General features: G+C 41.4%; 1 protein-coding gene across 4 annotated transcripts in view; it reads left to right on the forward strand.

The window, feature by feature from the left end:
- Positions 1 to 21,282, forward strand: part of myt1b (myelin transcription factor 1b) — a 148,420-nt gene that overhangs the window by 83,071 nt on the left and 44,067 nt on the right. The window contains exon 1 of one of the 4 annotated variants that reach the window (XM_049580912.1): positions 18,951 to 19,009. The exons of 1 other annotated variant lie outside the window; for it this stretch is intronic. The gene's annotated coding sequence lies outside the window, so the exon portion shown is untranslated. 2 more of the 4 variants (XM_049580910.1, XM_049580913.1) reach the window with 2 other exon arrangements.

The raw sequence follows: 21,282 nt of genomic DNA on the forward strand, positions 1-21,282 counted from the left end.
ATTTTTGTCCTTCATACAAAACAACTCTCTGAAGAAAAAGAGGGCATTTTTATTGATTTCCTTAAGAAGATATAACAAATTTATTTTCAGATTTATCCTATGGAATAATATTTCAACTTTATGCAAAACATGATTGTATTTAGCCCTGCGACAGTCTGACAACCTGTCCGGGGTGCAACCGCCTCTCGCCCACTGTCAGCTGGGATAGGCTCCAGCCCCCCTGCGACCTAACAGGATAAGCGGTTACAGAAAATGAATGAATGAATGATTGTATTTCTGTAGAAATGCAGCCCTTTTGTCTGCCAAATTGGTCTTCAGAGAACTGTGTTTCACCAATTTACCCTTTGGGCCTAAATGCAGTTTTGGCTTTTATTTCTGTGGCCCATTTTAACTCTGATGGAAAGCTGCATCCAGCTGGATGCTCATGTTTACTATCTCCGCAGAGACAGAGATGAATGTTAACCTGTAGATATACTGGCCTTTTTCTGACCTCATAGAAGACTAGCGATAAATCTGATCTTATTTTATCAGTCAACCAGATAATCAAAGCCGAGAGCCATCAGAAACCTGAAGAAGTGAGGAGGTAAATCACTGTGAAGGATACTGAAATATTATCACAGTTTTGTCTTCTGTTTAACATCTTTAAATGAGGGCAGTGAAATGATTTGACTCACTCACAGCACTGTTCTCTGTTGTGAAGCAGATGAAACTACAGCTACATCCACACTAATAAGTTTTCATTTTAAAATGTATAACTATTGCTGTGTTTACGCCTAGCGTCCACACTACTATGGGACCTTTGAAAACGCTGCTGACTCTGTCCTCGATTGTGGGGTTGCATTTCAGTCTGGACAACTGGAAATGGAGACTTTTGAAAATGATGAGGCAAACACCCACGTTTGCTTGCTGATTGGGTTGTATTGGTCACATGCCAAGTCAAAACATTATAGCTAGGTCTTCATACATTTTGTGATTTCATCCCTCTTGTGTAGTTACTCCTTAGTTATACATCGCCATTGCTTCCTATGTAAAACACTACAGGCTGGTATGGCTCTGATATGTTGCCGTATTTGCTTTGCAACAATTCCCAATCTGTTATCTGCCACCTTGACTGCCTCATAATATTTTAAATAACAGTTCCATCTCGTGGTCAGTCCAAGAAAAGAAATTTCTATTCTTACTTTTTGCCATCTCCATAGTATGTTCTGTAACCAAGCAACTAACCGCAGAGAAAATCTGCTTCCTGTTTACACCGTCACACACATGCCCAGTGTATGTGAATTACAAGCTGCAACCTCCATGGCTAATGCGGAATTTATACTTCTGCGTCCAATCAATGCCGAAGCTACGGCGTAGCCTGACGTGCACCTCTCCAGAATTGTAACTACATGTCCCAGCGACGCAGACCTCCTGTCTGTTTTTGTAAGCTAAAAACCATTTCCCTCACTGGAAATAAAGCTTTCATTTACTTTAAATTCAGAGATAAAAAACAATAAAGTGTGAAGACAATGAAGCCTCCACAAATAGCATTTTAAATTTTGTATGTAATTTATACTTTGGAATTTATCCTGGCTTCATATGAGGAAATCACCACTGGTTGCTAGGCTAATTTATACACTGTAAAATGCCATAAGCTTGTGCTAATAACGTTAGCATGTTGTATTTGTTTGGTAAACGTGTTTAGTGTGACAGTTGTTTTGTCAGTGAACCTTGTGAGTTGTTGTGGAACCAAATTATGTACTGTTACATTTGTTAAATGTTGCAGTTGTCCCTGTCTTTATATGAGAAGAGGAAAAGATCGCTTGTTGCTAGGCTAATTTGTACAATGTAAAATACCGTAGGCTTGTGCTAATAACATTAGCATATTGTATTTGTGGGGAAAATGTGTCCAGATAAAGACAAGTGCTTTGTCTGTGAATCCTTCGAGTTATAGTGAAGCTGATTTGTGTACTTATGTTTGAAATTGTCTCTATTAAGCCATATTTAATGTGTGTTTAATGTGTGTTTTGAATCAACTAAACTTAAAGGGATAGTTCGACATTTTGGCAAATTCGCCTATTGCCGTAATCCCTATAGTCATATGAGTAGGTACATTACCTTTAATTGTCAGTGCCTGCTTTTCTGAGATCGGTGGGTCAAAGCTGCCTGCTGCTCAGCGCACAAAATGGAGGTGAACGGTACAGGTCCCTCTCTCCCTCAAAACTAATCAAATACACCATCAAATCACTCCAAAACGCTCTAGTGGAAAACACATGGTTTGCGCATTCACCATGCTATGAAATAATATTGTATAATTAAGTAACATTAAGACACATGAAAAATCACTCCGCCCAGCAAGTACTGTATGCAGTATGTATGTAGTTCCGGTTGTGCATTTGGCTTCAAAACAACTCTGTCTCGTAATATTACATTATTATTTCATAGCGTGGTGAATGTGTTAGCTACAAGTTGTCCACAAGAGCGTTTTGGAGTGATTTGATGGTGTATTTGATTAGTTTTGAGGGAGAGAGGGACCTGTACCATTCACCTCCATTTTATGCGCTGAGCAGCAGGCAGCTCTGCCCCACCGATCTCAGAACAACAGGCACTGACAATTAAAGGTAATGTACCTACCCATATGACTATAGGGATTATGGCAATAGGCAAATTTGCCAAAATGTCGAGCTATCCCTTTAATATCACTTCACAGAAACACCGCCGCTGGCTACTGTATTGGAGGTGTAACTGCAGAGTGGCACAGACACACCACCACACAAGTATAAAAGTTCAAGCACCAATAAACTGCAGTTCCTCTAATCGCCACTTGAGGCTGGCTCCAGAAGCAATCCCCATAAATCCCCATGTTAAAATGGCCAACTTTACAGCAGGTATAAGCATGTTAACAGCCTTGTTACACATAATTAAGAGTGGGATGTTTCGAGTGACAGGTTGTCTACCAATAGTGTCCTCAGCTTCCCAGCCAGATCCACCCCTCGCTCCTCCACAGCACCAGCCTCTCATCCATATATTGTTACTTCTGGCTCCCAAAATCCCAAGATGGCAACGGATGAGATGCCAAAGTTGAGGCTTCAAAACAGGAGTCCACAAACCAATGGATGACATCCTTTCTTAAACAGTGCGAAAATGCTTGTGTGTATAGAGATTGTTTTTGTCTTAATACTCTGTTTAAATATGAAAAAATATTAGTGTGGATTTGGCCTACAGGTGGGTGTTGGTTGTGGGTGTGAGTGGGACCCACAACAGCAGTTAATCTGCCACTATTTTGATAATGGAGTGTTTTAGTTGTTTTTAAGCAAAGGTTTTGCTGTTTTTTTCCAGTGAGCATTTTTCTAACTAAATGAGATTTTATAGACAAAACCATTAAAAGATAATAATCATTAGTTGCAGCCCTAGATGTGGGGTTGTCATTCAAACCTGATCAAATAGCACGGTCTTGATAAAGAAAACTTTTGTCTTTAATCTATCAAATGTTTACTGTGTTAATTCTTCTAATTGGAGCTTGAAGGTGATATCATAGAGACTAAATTTCTCACTGTTACTGTACAATAGTAACTATACTTACCTAACCGTAAACTTACCTCTCGTCATTTTTGTCCATTTTTTAACATTCATTCATAAATCTCAGTTATTGCTCCAGTTAGCGTGGCTCCTCACAAATCCAAGACATGAGGCTGAAAAACTGTGACATGTGAAGTTATCGTTGGCTTAATTCTGTCTTACATGTTCCATGGCAAGTCTTCAAACTCTTATCCAAACAGGGCTGAGCTTCTCTCAGTACAAATGGGAAATGTTGCACTGTGGTGAACAGCTTTTTGTTACAGCCCTTATGGTTGATGGTTTTTTTTTTGGTTTTTTTTAAAAAAAAGATTTCCAACTTTGAAAGTTTCATTTTACTGCACATGTGCGGTACTTTAGAATGTATTTTTAAGCTTTACATCATACCTTACACAAAAAATATTAGTTATTATTATTATTATTGTTATTATCATTATTACTGTTGTTATTTTGAATTTGTCATTTTCATTTGTTTTTCAGAAAAAATGAATAGAGAAAAGCTTTAGAAGCACATAACACATAAATAATTTCATGAATGTTGTCTCATCTGCACACTGAAAAAGGCCGTACTGTATTGTCTGGTACTGTATGTCCACAGTATGTCTATAGCGTCACGACAGCGTCAGATTATTTACTCAATTTTTTGTCCCTCTATCACATTTATTCAATTTTGCCTCTCTCACTGCCGTCAGCATGAACATGCAATGTGCTGCCATTAGGAACAAGATGGTTTGACGCTGAAGTGCTACATAGCACACGGTTACTTGGAAAAAACTGAGGAGACAGCCACACAGGCATCCCTCACTGAGTGGGATGAAGATACTTGAGAGGCAATAGATGCAGCTCGCTGCGCAACACCTGAGATTATTGGCATTTTTAAAAAAAAATATCTCACCGTGAATGTGAAGTATTTCATTGAAGGATTTGGTGTTTTATTAGCCTACTGTAAAACAGGCCTGTGTGTCTCTGCTTTGTGTTATCAATGTCAAGAGATGAGCCATGTGAGCGAGTAAAACAAGTGCAACGCATGAGGCTGGAGAAAAAGATAAAAGATGACAGCATCAGCGAACCATCTTGAGTTGGATTAGTGGGTTACTATGGATACCATACATATATGCACCAGCTCTTGACACACACACTCCTCTAGAGCCCGACCTTCTTCAGTCCCTCCTTCACCACCATAACATCACTCACACCCGGCCCACCCCGGGCCTCCCCCCCACCAACATAATGACATTTGCATACAGATGTCTCACTTGTGCTGATAATGCATGCAGTGTGTGTGTGTGTGTGTGTGCGTGCGTGTGTGTGTGTAATCAGCTGATGTCTGAGTACAGGTTAGGGCTTGAAGGCAAAACAGCTTGTGCAACCTTGTGAAAACAAAAATCCTCATTATGATCATTATCACAAGTGCGACAACTTCTTTGGCCTGGAAAAAAATAACACACGCAGTAATGTGAGCTCTCTGCAAAGCAAGAGATCGGAGGAGGAAGAGAGGATGGAGTGATGGCTGAATTGAGGGGGGGAAAAAAAGACTCCTTCTAGTTTGCTGGAACAACTGTGCCTGGCAGACAGAAGTAAAAAGGGGATTGAGTTGAACTCGTTGGGGCCCGTTCCAAATCTGTGGCCCTGCCCCCACCCTCCCTCTTTTACTTCTCCTTCTTCTTCTTCTTTTTCTTGTAGCGTTTTCTTCTCTTGCCTCATGAAACAAGCCACCTACACTTTAGGACATCTGCTAAGCTGATTTTCTGGAGCTTAGCAGCACCACAGTGGTATCAAAGAGATTAGGTGAAACAACATCCAACTCTGGCTTTGTGCTGTGTTTCAATAATGCAGCGCTGTGCGACTGTGTGCATGTGTTTGTGCCCGTTCGCCTCCAGTGCGTGCTCGCCCGGGCACAAGCTCGCTGTGTATGTGCGTGGGTGTGTGTATTATGCTCGGTGTTACAGTGCCATAAGTCACAGAGCTGGTGTAATACAGTTGGATCTGGAGTGTGAGCGCTTCTTTGCGTACAAGGATTCAGAAAGCGTAACCAAAGAGCTGCTTCAGAGGATCTTTTTAGTCTTTGTTTTCTAGCCAAGCCCCGTTATCATTGGAGAAAAATCACTTCCAGAAAATAAACTGTCGTTTGGCACTGCTGAAAATCCACTAAATGTTGGAGTTATTTTTGCAGTGTGAGGCCTGACAATTATATATTTGCACTTCATGTATATTTATTCTATTTATGGATCTCACTTACTGTATGCATTTTCCTCCACAGAGCGCATTTGTTTTTCTTCTGCCATACATTTGGTAATGAAAGGGTGCTTTATGAAGCGAAGTGACTGTATCTTACTGCATTATGCATGCATGATGGCTAACGCTTAGTAACTATCCACACACTTAATTAAGTAGTGAAATGTAATAATGTCATTTATCCCTCTGGGTTTAGGGTTTGAATAATTGCTGCAGAGTCAGCCTACTGTGCATTATATTTGTGTGTATGTGTGTGTGTGTGTGTGTGTGTGTATGTGTTTGTGTGTGACCATGGCTGCATGCTTGCTTTTTTTTCCTTGTGTGTGTGTGTGTGTGTGAGAGAGAGAGTGAGAGATCAAGAGAGGGAGTTCTCATTTAGTTTTTTTTTCATTCTTTCCAACAGCTTTCACTTTTTTGTGCTCGCTAACTAGAGAAAAAAGAGTGGAGAGAGGAGAGAAGAGGGAGGGAGGGATGGTGGGGTAGGGGGGGAGGGTGAAAGAAGAAAAGAGAGCAAGCCAAAGAGCGTCGGGTGCTGTGTCAGTCTGATATTTTCCATAGTGACAGCTGGGCCCAGAAGCTCAGAACCTTTTCTTCTGGCACACAAAGCCCATTAAGTATGCCACTCGCTCAATGGCCCCCGCAGCCTCCAAATTGCTCCAAGCTCCTCCCTAAAGTGTGGCAGCCTTTGTCATTGTAATCAGGCCTTGTATGTGAAGTGCTGCCTGTATTTACCGCTGCTCAGGGTGCATATTTGCCCAGCCTGCTGCTGCCGGGTGAGCGCAGGAGGGAGAGAGGGGAGAGAGACCTACGGAGAGAGAGAAGAGGGCCTAAAGACGGGAAAAGATAAAGTTGGAGAGCTGAAAAGAGAGAGGGGGAGAGGAGATGGGAATAGCAGTTGCCTGCATGAACGGAGAGATGATGAAGGGACGGGAGGGTCAAGCATGGAGAGAAGGTGTAGCAACTTAGGATGGATAAAGGGAAGTGAAGAAATCAGCTGAAGGGAAGCCTCCAAGAATTTGACTCAGTGACTTGAGGGGGGTGTGTGCAGGCAGTCGACCTCAGCAGGGAAACAGAGTGTGGGACACGGGAGGGGCACTGTGATGCTAGTCTGGAACATGGGGTAGAAAAGGGGTGTGTGTGACAGGAGGGCTTATTTACAGCTCCTTCAGATGCTGCACAGCTCGAGGCGTCACCGTGCACATTTTGAGATTCACGCTTGACGATAACTTAGAGGCAGCATGGGAAAAAAACTCCCACAGTAAGTCTGGATTAAGTGACAGGCAAAGTGACAGAAAGGTACAGTGGACAGACAGAGGAGCAGACGACACAGAGGAGTGGAGCGATGTGATGCCTTTTGGCAGAGCTGACCCCATTCCACGTGTTAACCCCCCTGCCTCCCCTTAGGGAGACCCAAGCTGTGGATCGGGGTTGGGTAGAGGGAGGCTGGGGGTCTCTAGAGATGACGGTCATCCAAAGTGGCATCCAGACCAAACTTTGTCTGTCTCTTGGCCTTATCCTTTCACTTAGAGAGTTTGTGCGTGTGTGTGTGTGTGTGTGTGTGTGTGTACGCCTGTTAAAAATTCATAACTCCCACAAAAGAGAGAGCAAGGAGAAGTGCAATAAGTGAGTAATGAAGAGCCAGAGGCGGTCTGTGTCATGTTAAAAGGCAGCCGTATATTTTTATACACCACCAAAGTTGATCATGTTTAAGGGTAAGTTCAAGTGCCCAAACAGGCTATGTGAAACAATTTTGCTTGCTGCAGCCTGCCTCCTGTTCATGCCATGGACGTGTGAAGAAAACTGGATACAGTGTCGGAGGTGAGGCTCCATTGAATCCTATGAAAGTTGCTCAGTGGCGCCAGTGAAGCCAAAAGAGCTTGACTAAAATTACCTGGATCATCCACATCAATTCAATCAATCAATCAATTTTATTTATAAAGCCCAATATCACAAATCACAATTTGCCTCACAGGGCTTTACAGCATACAACATCCCTCTGTCCTTATGACCCTCACAGCAGATAAGGAAAAACTCCCCAAAAAAACCCCTTTAACGGGGAAAAAAAACGGTAGAAACCTCAGGAAGAGCAACTGAGGAGGGATCCCTCTTCAAGGACGGACAGACGTGCAATAGATGTCGTACAGAACAGATCAGCATAACAAATTAACAGTAATCCACATGACACAATGAGACAGAGAGAGAGAGAGAGAGAGAGAGAGAGATGCAGGTAATGACAGTAGCTTACAACAACATTATTGAAAGTAATAATATTATAGTTATAGTTCTGGCTACTGCGGTACAATATGTTGAAAGTATGTATTAATATCTGGCAGTATACATGTGTGACAATAGTCATATGTTTATAATAACAGTAGAAGTATGACTAATGACTAATGATGGCAGCAGCAGCAGGAGGCATCTGGCAGGACCACAGCAGCAGCACAACCACACACGTCACGCTGTCCAGGCACCGCTGTGATATGAGTTAATCTGAGAGACAGTGGAGCACAAAGGCTCCGGAGAAGAGGCCGAGTTAGTGACGTCCAGAATGGCCGAGTTAGCAAGATGCAGTAATAGAATACGAGACAGAGAGAGAGAGAGAGAGAGAGAGAGAGAAGGGGCCCGGTGTATTATAGAGGGGTCCTCCGGCAGACTAGGCCTAAGTCAGCCTAACTAGGGGCTGGTACAGGGCAAGCCTGAGCCAGCCCTAACTATAAGCTTTATCAAAGAGGAAAGTCTTAAGTCTAGTCTTAAATGTGGAGACGGTGTCTGCCTCCCGGACCGCAACAGGAAGATGATTCCACAGGAGAGGAGCCTGATAGCTGAAGGCTCTGGCTCCTGATCTACTTTTGGAGACTTTAGGGACCACGAGTAACCCTGCGTTCTCGGAGCGCAGTGTTCTGGTGGGATAATAAGGCACTATGAGCTCTCTAAGATATGACGGAGCTTGACCATTTAGAGCTTTATAAGTTAACAGTAGGATTTTAAATTCAATTCTGGATTTTACAGGGAGCCAGTGCAGAGAAGCTAAAACAGGAGAAATATGATCTCGTTTCTTAGTTCCTGTTAGTACACGTGCTGCTGCATTCTGAATTAGCTGGAGAGTTTTTAAGGACTTACTAGAGCTACCTGATAATAGAGAGTTACAGTAATCCAGCCTTGAGGTAACAAAAGCGTGGACCAATTTTTCTGCATCTTTTCGGGTCAGGATAGGCCTAATTTTCGCAATATTACGCAGATGAAAAAATGCAGTCCGTGAGGTTTGTTTTAAATGAGAATTAAAAGACAAATCTTGATCAAATATTACTCTGAGATTTCTTACGGTAGTGCTAGAGGCCAGAGCAATGCCATCTAGAGAAACTATGTCATCATTGGGCCCATAAAGCGAGAGCACCAGCAACTTTGCTGGCCAAGCCAGCTACTTATGGTTTAGTCCTTCACTAACTGGAATGGGGATTGATTTACCCATGCAGCTCTTCTATACTGTTATTGGACCAAATGGATCAAACCCCAGTAGTGAAACAAGTTATTTCACAGGGGTTGTGAAACTTCAACAAATTATCCACTCATTTATAAATGTCTCTGTCACGATTTAAGTCCATGGGAAAAAAGTTTTTTGAGCCCAGTGGTCTAATGTGATGGCCCCCAAAGTTGCAGTGACATAGTTTGGCCACAATGTCAAATTGTCCCCAAAGTCTGGCGCACTTCCTGGGGGCCTGATTCATACTGGCCATTAAGGAAGTCCTTCCTGATGCACTTCCAATGAAAGTAATGGGGGAAAAGTCCTAGTTCAGTGCAAAAATACATTCCAAAGTTTACCCGGAGCTATTATGAGGCCTCACTAGTCTAACCTTGCCAGATTAGGTGGGCATCATCCAAAGATACATTCTTATTCTTCTTTGTGTTGCTATCCCTCCACTACAGCAAGGAAAATAATCAGAAATAGTTAGAGGAAACAGAAATAGGGGATTTTGTATTAAAAAAATCTAACTTTGTAAGTAGAGCTGAAATGATTTGTTGCTTTATCGATCTGTCAAATATTCATTAATCATTTTCCTTAAATGCTTATCCTGTTAGGGGCTGTGGGGGGCTGGAGCCCCTCTAAGCTGATATTGGGCGAGAGGTGGAGTACACCCTGGACAGGTCACCAGAGTTATCATAGGGCTAACATATAGAGACAGACAACCTACCTATTCACACTTGACTGTGGGAGGAAGCCTGAGTATGCAGAGAAAACCCACACTGACACAGGGAATATATGCAAACTCTGCACAGAAGGGCGCCCACACACTGTGGTTCGAACCCCCCACATGGGCTTTGCTCAAAATACCTGGTTTGGAGGCAAAAACAACCAGTTTTGTTGTTTGTTGGTCTTGAATAGTGGTCTGCAGCTTGATGGCGTCTTGCTTAAGGCTAGTTCACATTACACGATTTTCACCCCACAAAATGTGTCGTGGAAACTATTGTAATCTTTTCAGTGTTCATACCTGGCAACGTGTGTTTCTGTCATCGGGAGACTTGCCAACTGCGTTATGACCTGTGTGTGCACACCACAAGATTTCTCCACCGAGCTCTCGCCGACAGAGCCCCAGATAACACAATGACGTCACCAAACTACGTTTTTTAACTTGGAGATGACACATCATAAAGGCATGGATATTCTTCCCAGTATTGAATCAGATCTGCCTCCAGGGCCTGAGTCCAAACACAACGCGTTCCCCATGATCCTGTAGACGCCACCATTGTTGTTGCTTGCTGACTTGTCAGTGTTGCTAGATCTTGGGAGAGAAACAAGCAACCAGGGCTATGGAAACAAGCCCAAAAGAAGCGACAGATATATATATGTAGAGAAAGGCGACGTTTAGAGAGCAAGCCCAAATAAGCAACTCCACTTTAGAAACAAGCCCAAAAAACCGCAACTCACGACTGCCAATATTTGTAAGCAACTTTACAAAAAACAAGCCCAAAGTCGCAGCTAATAAGCAGACCTGGCAACCCTGCTGCTTGTCCTCCTCACATTTCTCTCATCCTCCTGCATGCTGATGTGGGCCGTATCCCACCTCTCATTGGCTGATGCTCTTTGTCAGTCGTGTCAGACATCTCCAGTTTCCTAGCATGCCAGATATCCAGTCCCAGTCGCAGACGAGGGGGGGACTTGCTCGTAGGCTTGTTCACACATGAGGACTTGTCATGGCAGACTATCTGCTGACTCACCTCCGACTCAAGATGTCTCTCAAGATCCTCTGTGACGTCAAAATCGTGGTGAAAATCGTGTAATGTGAACTAGGCTTTAGGTGACATGCTGTCCATCATCTCCTCCACCTAACCATCATTTTAGAAACGTTGCCATGATACAAACATATTTGTCGTTTGCAGAATCGTGCAATGCCAACATTTTTTTTCTGGCGACTGGGCTGGTATGTGAGTATTATTTTAAGACGGACTTGAAAGAATATGAACCTTTTCTTTAACAAACATGGTTGGATGGATGTTTAAATGAACTACAGAGATAAGTGTTTAAAAAATACCTTCCCTAAATACTTGTAAGTGTAGTGCGTAGCTGTGTCTAATGGGAGTTGACAGATATGGGTATGATCATGCTGCATGGATGTTAGAGAGAAAGAAAGAGAGGTTGGGGGTGTGAAAGTGAGAGTGAGGGAGAGGGAGAGGGAGAGGGAGAGGGAGGGAGGCCAATAAAGCCATCGTGTTATGAACCTGATTGTTATCATGAGACCGGGAGCAGGACTCTGATGTCAAATGCCCATCTGTGCATGAGCCCTGGATGTGTGAGTGTTTGTGTAATACCAAGCGAAGTTACAAAAAAAGGAGAAAAGTTCTTCTGTTTTACACCGCACACATCCCCAGATCAAGAGTGTCTCCCCAAATTATACACAACCTCCACTTTTTTGGTTACTTCAAACACAAATCTGCACATTTATTAAAGGGAAAAACTTTTCCCTTCCAGCGAAGCGGTGACCCTTTTGTCTCTCCACCAGCTCAGTCGAAAGTTGTTACTATTTGAGATGCTGAATAATGATAATGAAAGCGTAGGAGTGAACATTTAAGAGGACTTTTGAATAATGATGATGATGAAGACGGAGTGAAATTTCCATTAATTAGCTCACGCGGGTCATTTTCTCAACAAGGTCCTGTTTCCTGCTCTTCAGTGTGTGTATGTGTGTGTATTTGTTTAAACTTTATTGTCACCACTGTCTCCAGGACAGCTGGAGGCTATGTCAGAGTTCAGCTGCTTGTTATACACAGCAAAGAATAAGAGGAGAGGGGGGTTGGGTGTGTGTGTGTGTGTGTGTGCGTGTGCGTGTGCGTGCGCGCGCACATTCATTTCTGTGTGCTTTGCGTATGCCTGTGAACGTTCAGTATGTATATGTGTGTGGGTGTTTGGTCCTATCTGAGTAGGGGAACAGAAGGGTGGGGGTGAATAGAGAAGTTAATAGGCTAATGAGAGCACCGTGCTCAGGAAGAATACAAGAGGCTGTCTGGCACCCTCAGATAAAAAACTTGCTGTGGCATTAGTGGAGACCCAGCAGTCCTACTTAACAGCGACACCTTTTTTGTCCATGCACATCGAAAGCCAATTTAATAAGCAGGGAAATTATTATATATGTGTTTCTCTTTCACTTTTTTTGTGCCATGGAAGCAGAGACGAGAGTGGAGATAGGGCGTGAAGGGATCTGTAGAAACATATTCCGATTTTTAAGAGTACCACAGTCACAGCTTATTGTTTAGATAAGGTCAGCATATTCACTAGTTGATAAGAGTAAATGTGTAAAACTGTCAGGTTTAAATAGTTGGAATACTGTGTTTCAAATTAAAAAATGTGTCATCTGGATTTAGTTAAACTTGGTTTAGTAGCACACACTGATTCAGTTTAGTGTAATTAGATGCATACAAGTCTGCTGGTTTAGTTTAGTTTAGTTTACAAGCAACAATTTAAACTTATGATGATTCATCAGTTTTATTGGTTTGGTTTGGTTTAGTTTAATTCAGCTCAATTTAGTTTAGTTTAGTTTAGTTTAGCTTAGTTAAGTTTAGTTTGGTTTGGTTTGTTTACTTTACTTTACTTTAATGTACTTTACTTTTGTTTATTTTAGTATGGAAGTTACAATTTATTCTTAGAACAGTGGGTCAGGTTTTTATTTTTTTATTTTTAGTCCGGTTTAGTTTAATTCAGCTTGATTTAATTTAGGTTAGTTCAGTCGTAACAATTCAGGCTTTAATAAGTGAATTTTCTGTTCCTTTCCATTTAGTTTAGTTTAGTCAGATTTAGTGACAATTATTTGGGCTTATGATAACTGAGTTCAGTCTGGTTTAATTGTATTTAATTTAGATTAGTTTATTTGTGCACAGTTATTCAGCTATTGGAGCTTATATTAAAGGATCAAGGACGTTGTATCGAGACAACTCAGGTTGAATAAAGTGAATTTAGTTTAGTTCTGACAGTTCAGGCTTTATTAAGTGGGTTAAGTGAATTTAATTTAGATGTCTTTCAGTTTAGTTAATTTCAGTGAAAACAATTTGGACCTGCAATTTTGGGTCAGTGATTTTTTTTTTTTTCAGTTCAATTTAGTTTAGTTCAGTTAGCAAGTTATGAAAATTTGGGCTTATAAAAGTAATTTGTCTTGTTTTTTCATTTTTTGTTTGTTTGTCTTTTTTCGTTTTTTTTTTTTTTTTTTTTGCTTAGCTCAGTAAAAACTATCATTCAGTCTTTTAATGAGAAATAAAGTGAGTTTAGTTAGACACAATTATTCCACCTTTCATTAAAGGGTCACGGAAGTTGAGTTGAGTTGTGTTTAGCAACAGCTCATAATATGAGGTTACTTTAATTCAGTTTAGGTTAGTTAAAGTGTGACAGTTCAGGCTTGATTACATGGGTTAAGTGAATTTTGTTTTATTTAACTTAGTTTTGTTTCTTTTACTATAGATTTATTTATTTACTTTACTTTATTAGCACATGATTATTCATTTATCCAAGCTTATCATAAAGGATAGGGAAGTTGCGTTTAGTGTAGTTCAATTCAGTTCAGTTTAGTTTAATAACTCAGTTGTTCAAGCTTGTGAGGAGGTTTAGTTTGAGCTAGTTGCACAGATTTATCCAGTCTAAAGACTTATGATAAAGGATCTCTGAAGTTAAGGTGCTTTTAGTTAACAGTGTGTAATATGTCAGTGGGTCAACTTAGTTTAGTTTGGTTTTACAGAAGTGGGTAAAGTGAATGTTGTTTTGTTTCTTTTAGTTTAGTTCAGTAACATGTTTAGCATTTTGGTGAGGGTTAGGTGATTGTAGTTTAGATTTGTATACTTTGGTTTCAGTTAGTTTAGTTTATGGTAATTTAGTTTAGTTCAATAGCGCACAATTAATCTGTTATAATCTTATCCTAAACAGCAGGGGGTTGAATTGATTTAAGCTGAGTTGGTTTTAGTTTAACACCACACATTTTTAAATATACAAATTATGAATGTGCCTTTGTGTGGTAATATGCAACTCTTTTGAACAGACAGTAGAAAAACAATCATATCATTAATGCACGTGAAAATAAAATAAAATGTAGAGGAAAAGCAGTTGAATGTGTCGAGGTTGCTTTACCCCCCATTACATCTTGGAGAGATGGGGATGGGGGTAATGGGAGCAAGCAATGGGAGAGCTCATTATCTGGCAGACCATCTGCTATTGGGAGGGAGGAACTGTCTGTCTGTCCCAGACACAGACACTCTGAATAGGCCTGGAGTTAGAGTGAAAATGTTCCTCTAACTTACCTAAATTAGCTGTACATCTGGTGTATTTGGTCAGCGGTGATTAAGGAGGGTGCTCGAAAGCTACAGTGTTGACACCATTCAGTCATATGAGGAAATGTTGTTAACATAAGCAGAAATTTTAACTTGTATATAATAGTGTCGGGACATGGGTAGGTTAGGTAAGACTGGAAGAATAAAACACCCAATAACGAAAAATACTGAAGAAGAGGTATAACTGCTCAGCTCTGTGTCATTATAATACTCTATGTTGGTTTATTTTAAAGGTTTTGTTTTGTTTTCCTCTCTGCACCTCTTGTTGTTCTGTGGTATTTGTGTAGTATCATGCATTATAGGCCTATGGAGTTTGCTGTAGTAGATTTTATCATGCTCAGTTTAGTATAAATAGACCAGATCAAAAAATAGTTCACGTATGAAATAGCTGGACAGAGTAGGTTGTTTGTATAGTTTAAATGAGATTGCTTGGGGAGCTTAGTGTGAGAAGTTGCTGGGCGCAGCAGATGCTCTTTGTTGCTGCTCGGGCTATTGTTGTTGAAAGCTGACACTGGGAGGCTGGGATTGGCTCCAGCTCCCGGCAGCAGGAGGCAACGGCCGCTTCCTATTGGCTCTTTGCAGTGTCAGTCAGTTGCTCGTCCCGCCCAGCAGCCCTCCTCACCCCTCCCCTCCTCGGCCGGCCGGGGAAGTTGAACTAAAGTTTGAGTAACTTTGTCCGGCAGAAGTAAAGTTGCCAGCAGCTCTTGGCGGTCACTGCGGGACTGAAGAGAGACAGAGAGGAGGACCGCAGACATGAAGCTGTGTCGCACTTTTCTAGGTTCGTATCGCTAACTTGTCTTTGACTTTACAGCAGCAACTTACAGAATGAGCTTTGTGTTTCGGCATCTGCGTCACTGTTTAAACTTAAATACAGTCTGACTGAGCGCGTATCCGTCTTACCCTGCCTCTAATAAATATAGGCTAATTACATTCGTGTAATTTGGATCTATAGCATGTTGTAAATATTTAAAAAAAAAAAAAGAAAAAAAAAAGAAAAATGAAAACATTAAAAGTCATTGTAGTCGCAGTTGTGAAGGACTAAAAGAGGCTTTGTCTCAACAAACCAGCTGTAACTTTAAAACTTCATCGTGATGGACTCAAGCTGCAGGCTCACTTCATCAAACACAAACATATCGAAATAAACTTGTGAACTTCTCCCCAGCTTCTAACTACAACTAAACTTCGACCCCCGTGGTAAAAACTGGCCAGACAAAGGACAGTTGGTCCCCTAGGGGACCGTGTGGCCCCGGTACCGTGGGGACAATGCCAAGCTGCGGGCTTATTAAAAACTTTTTTGTTGTGTTAGTCTGTCGGCTTGTTCCATCTGTCGAGGGACTATAGGGGCCTCCCCCGGTCCCAACCTCAGCGCTCAGTCAGCTGCTGCCCCATGTAATATTTATACTGACTGCCTGCACGGCCAGGCCCCGCACAATATAGCCACCATACAACTGTTATAGTCCGCAATGACGTGAGCATTTAAAGTGCTGGAGGCCTCTGTGCCATCTGCATCTGCAGACACACTTTGAAACAACAGAGGGAAAAGTTTGGACAGGCTTCTGCGTTTGAGACTTATCCTTCAAAACAGAAATAAAACATATATTCTGATAATTTGTTTCAGTTACGTTTTATTTAGTTAACTTAGTGAAACTGGCTTACAGACGTTTTCCTGTTTCTTTCAGCTGAGTTTAGTTATAAATATTTAGTCAAGCTTATAATAATGTTTAGTTTAGATTATTTTAGTTTGGTTTTACTTTGTTAAGTTAAGTCAAGTTGGTAGTAACTGTTTTAGTTTAATAGCACCCACATAGTTATTAAAACTTAAAACAAAGAGTCAGGGGAGCAGAGTTGGTTTGCTTTGACTTAAGTTTTGCACCTCACAATACACACTTTGTAACAACAAAAGAAAGGAAAAAAATCCCAGCTGATGTACCAGCTGCTAGCTTCCTGCGGATTTTTAGTTTATTCCTTCAAAATAAAAGGTAAAAATGCTAAATGAAATTTGGAAATATTCAGTTTAAGTCAGTTCAACTTTATTTAGTTTAGTTGTGACAACTCAGGCTTATAAAAGTGAATTTTGTTTTGCTTATAAAAGTGAAGTTTAGTTGCAAATATTCACCCAAGCTCATAATGAGATTTAGTTTAGATTATTTTACTTTGGTTTTAACTAGTTTAGTTTAGTTGGTGGTAATTGTGTTTGGTTTAAAGGCACCCACTTACTCAGTTATAAAAACTTAGAACAAAGAGAGAGCCGGGTTGATCTGACTTCAGTTTAGCTTTAGTTTACTGCCTCACAACACAAACTTTGTAACAGCAGAAGAAACGAAAATCCCAGCTGATGTACCAGCTGCTGGTGACTACAGTCTGGGTTGTATCCTTCAAAATAAAAAGTTAAAAAGTCAAAATGACTTGAAATTATTAAGCATTCAGTTTAAGTCATTTAAGTCACTTTAACCTAATTTAGTTTAGTTGTGACAACTCAGGTGTATAAAAGTGCCTGTTGTTTTGTTTATTTCAGTTTAGTTTCATGACAAACAGTTATTCAAGCTTACAATGAGGGTAAAGTGGGTTTATTTAAAATGATATGTCCTATCTTTTAAAGTGAATGACATGAAATAAAGTGATGACGTACTCAGATATGTGCGGAATATAGATATATACATAAACTTAATAACTTTCAAAAAGTTCAGACAAGCCGTTGTTACTTCAGCAGTGTGACGTATTGTGCAGGCCTCAGAGCCCCAGCGGGTCGGAGCTGTCCACAGTCCTGAACACACACACACACACACACACACACACACACACACACACACATATATATACACACACACACATACACACGGCCCTTTGGAGCTGTCCGTAGTCCTGAAATCTCACCACAGGAAAAATAACAGCAATTTTACTGAATATTACGGTTTTGTGTCCAAACAATTACTTCCTATCTTCTCTATAATCTTCAGAAATATGTTCCACTCAGGCCTCCGTGTCCCTCTGTGGGGCTCTCAGCTCACACCCCGCACCGACCTGCAGGCCCAACTTTCCACACGGTCCCCTCTGCTGGATCAGGGCCCGGGATTTTTCATATTTTCTCTCTTTTGTTTATTCGATTGTTGATGCTGTTGTTGAGTGAATCCTCTCTCCCCGCGCCCACAGTCTGAAATCATACTGATGCGGCGTGCACGGCCGGTGATTGATTTCAGCTCCAATGCATAACAATGGGATTGCACAAAAAGAGCCTGCTGCAAAGAGATAAGAATTTAATAGAATTTCTGAAAGCTGAAGGTTGGGCTTTTTGAATATTCCCTGCGTACGCGGCGTGGAGACAGCAGATAAAGGATGGCATTTGTGGGGACTATTCTCAAATGGCTTGTAATGAATGGTTGTCATTTCCACTAATGGTTTCAAAACAGCAAAGCAAAAAGCACGGTGTGAGCAACATTTGGGAGTGACTCCAAGTTGCACTATTAAGACTGACTGTTTGTTGTTCGCAGCCGCACTGGCAGTTGGCATTACTCAATGAGCCTAAAAAAACTATCAACAAATCTGTAACTGACAGTGATCACTCTTCTTAAAACTCCGGCACGCGTCAAAACAATTTCTCTGGAGCATATTATTTTTTTCCGTGATAATCCAAATTGATATCCATTCCCTCACCTCCCCAGAGCCTGAATATGTTTTTAGTTTATCTTCCTTGGAGACTTGCCTTCTGCCTATATGTCATTAAAACCCGGAGGAATTATCAGATGCTGTCAGTGCAGCGCACATATACTAACTCCGCATACAACTACTACATCAATTCTCTGTCCCAGAAAAAAAAAATATCCCTTGAATGAATTATTGGACGGTACCATTTTCCAGCATGTGTGGGGGGTGACGAATTACAGGAGCTATAACCTCCATAATGCATTTGTGAAACATCAAGAACTTGAAGAACGGGCGAAATGTATAAAACATGAGCTCATTTTAGTGCGTAATTGTGTTGGCTGCGTCCCGTAGAGCTCAGAGGCGCAGAGATGCTCTCTGTGCAGACTGTTCGTAGTGTTAGAAATATTTAGGAAGTGAAGCAGCATGAAGAACTTATTTTCAGATTTGGAAAAGCATGTGTGCAATGCATGCAGATACGATGTCAAATTCTAGTTTGAAGTTGTCAGTCTTAGTGGTTCAGAGGATGTATGCGTTTGGGAAAGAGAGAGGAAGGGAGGGAGGGAGGGAGGGAGAAAGTCAGAGAAACGAGGGAGTGTGTGTGTGTATACATATGCCCATTGAGTTAGTGTGTAGTAAGGGGGACCTCAAGCCCTGCCCATCTGATGCTGGAGGTTTTACTACAGCTTCCGTGATGTCATGGCAAAGGGCGGAGGGAGGAGATGGGGGGGGGTGTGGAGAGGGGATGGAGGGGGGTACAATGGCTCATGAGGGAAAGGTAAGTCAATATTACGTTTTTTCTCGCTGACAAAGGCAAATGAAGCCATGTTTTTGCTTACAAACAAGTAACATCTTAACGCCTTGATCCGGAGCCGTGCGCCGGTGCGCTGTGTAGGAGAGGCCGCCCGGGGAAGGAAAAAAACCCTTCGCTCGCTCTTAATATTTATCACATCTGGACATTTGTAACGGGATAGATGATCGTTTTTTGACACCTTTACTCGGGATATCTTTTTTTTAAAGCAAACTACTTGACAGCGACCTACAACTCTCAAAACAGAGCAAGGACGCAGCGCCAAACCCCAAAGGAAATATTGTTAAATAAGGTAATCAGAAATCATCTTTATGTTTTGATCACAAGCTAGATATATAATTACAAATCTTAATATCTGAAGCCTTATTTTGCACAACTTTGATATTCCTCCTCATCCTTGTTGTGTTTTATAACAGCACCGGCAGCGTGCTTTTGTAGCGCATTGGTGTTGTTTTCACATTTTCATTTTTTATCATTCCTCGAATGTGGTTTAAAACTTACTCACAGCTGCGATCTCCCAACGGATGATTTATTTTTCTTTAAAGTGTATATTTGTTGATTCGATTTATTTATTTATCAAAACGCATCGTTGATGATATAGTGCCGTTAGAAATAGAGAAGATGCTGTTTTTTTGCCATCAAATGTTACATTGATGCCTCATAATAAGTGGGAATAAACCAACTATGGCGCTTTGGCGAAGCTCAGTGCTGCGTGTTTACCCACTTCTCTGTCACTCTGGCTCTGTTGGATAGTTCATCAGTGTGTGAGGTTGAGAGAAAAACTCTCTGTTTAAACGTGGATTATATTATTTTCCTCTGAATGCTCTCTCGGCGAACTGAGTCATACCTGAAGTGTATTCTCCACTCTGTCCTCTAGTTTCACCTTCTATATCTCCAGGAATAAATTAGCCCGTTTACTGTACTCGTCACACCGCTGACTACACTACATTACACCGCACATTATTCTGTTTCTGGGTTGTTACAGTAAAGTGTGACATCTATCTTGAGTTCAGCACCAAATTGTGTTATTACGATATTATAGTGGGCGTTGAGCAGGACTCCCGCGTGTGTGTGTGTGTGTGTGTGTGTGTGTGTGTGTGTGTGTGTGTGTGTGTGTGTGTGTGTGTGTGTGTGTGTTTCTGTGTGTTGATGCACGGACAGATGGATGGGTGGAAGGATGGAGTGAGTGTGTGTTTGAGAAAGAGAGAGAGAGAGAGAGAGAGAGAGAGAGAGAGAGAAGGAGGGAGGGGTTTGCCATTTGATCCTCTGCAGCAAAAAAACAGAGATGCTCTCTTCAAATGTCAGCCGCCTTTAGTGGTGCGCAGATAAAAAAAAAAGTCCTCAGAAGCGCGTTAGAAATAAAACACCGGGCGGCGGGGGAAGGCGGGCTCGAGCTGCACATTTCGCCGGATTTTTCCAAGTCGGATTCGCCCCCGAGACTGTGCTGCGGTGCAGAATGTGAGCCTGTGCGTTGTGTTTTTTCATTACTACCCCCACCCCCAACCCCCCTCTTCTTGCTTTGCTTAGATGGCCACGTAATGTGCTGTGTGTGCGCCTCACGGTCTGTCAAAGCACCTGCGTCCTAAGATGGAGGAAAGAGATGAGGGATGATGATACACAGAGTGTTATGTCACCCGCTCTTTAAGTTGCTCTCCATCCTCTGTTGTAGCAGCCGGTAAGACTGCTCAGCGTCGCTTGATCGCCGTGCAGCGCCGCTCTGATGAGAAACTTCAGCTGTTAGTTTAGATGTTGGAAAATCTTTCAGGGCTTGGAGCAGAGAGGATGTTAAAGCAAAACCATCTCATCTTACTTTACTTCCCTGTGTTACTATATGAAAAGCTCCCATCTGTAGAAACTATATCAAATCATGTAACTTTGTCTTTTTAAGGAAAATGTCTTTTGAAGTGATAATTAAATGTGTTTCTGGGCTTTTGTTAATGGTCGAATTAGGCCTGGGCGATATGATATGATATGATATACCTTGATATCAAAATTGCTACTATATTGTAGTGTTAACTGTTGGTACTTTCACAAGATATTTACAAAATGAGATTTTTGGTAAATAATCAAAAGTTATGTGGATATAATGACAAAGTGAGCAGCTAGAGCAGGCTGGTAAGTTCAGAAAATGATAGCACTTAATTGTAATGCAGCCTTTACAACCAGAAGACACTTAAGATATTAAGATATCCAAAATCTGAGATGATATCTAGTCTCACATCACAATATTAATATCGTAT

This window comes from Epinephelus fuscoguttatus, linkage group LG7 (genome assembly GCF_011397635.1).
Source record: "Epinephelus fuscoguttatus linkage group LG7, E.fuscoguttatus.final_Chr_v1".
In the NCBI taxonomy this organism is placed as follows: domain Eukaryota; kingdom Metazoa; phylum Chordata; class Actinopteri; order Perciformes; family Serranidae; genus Epinephelus; species Epinephelus fuscoguttatus.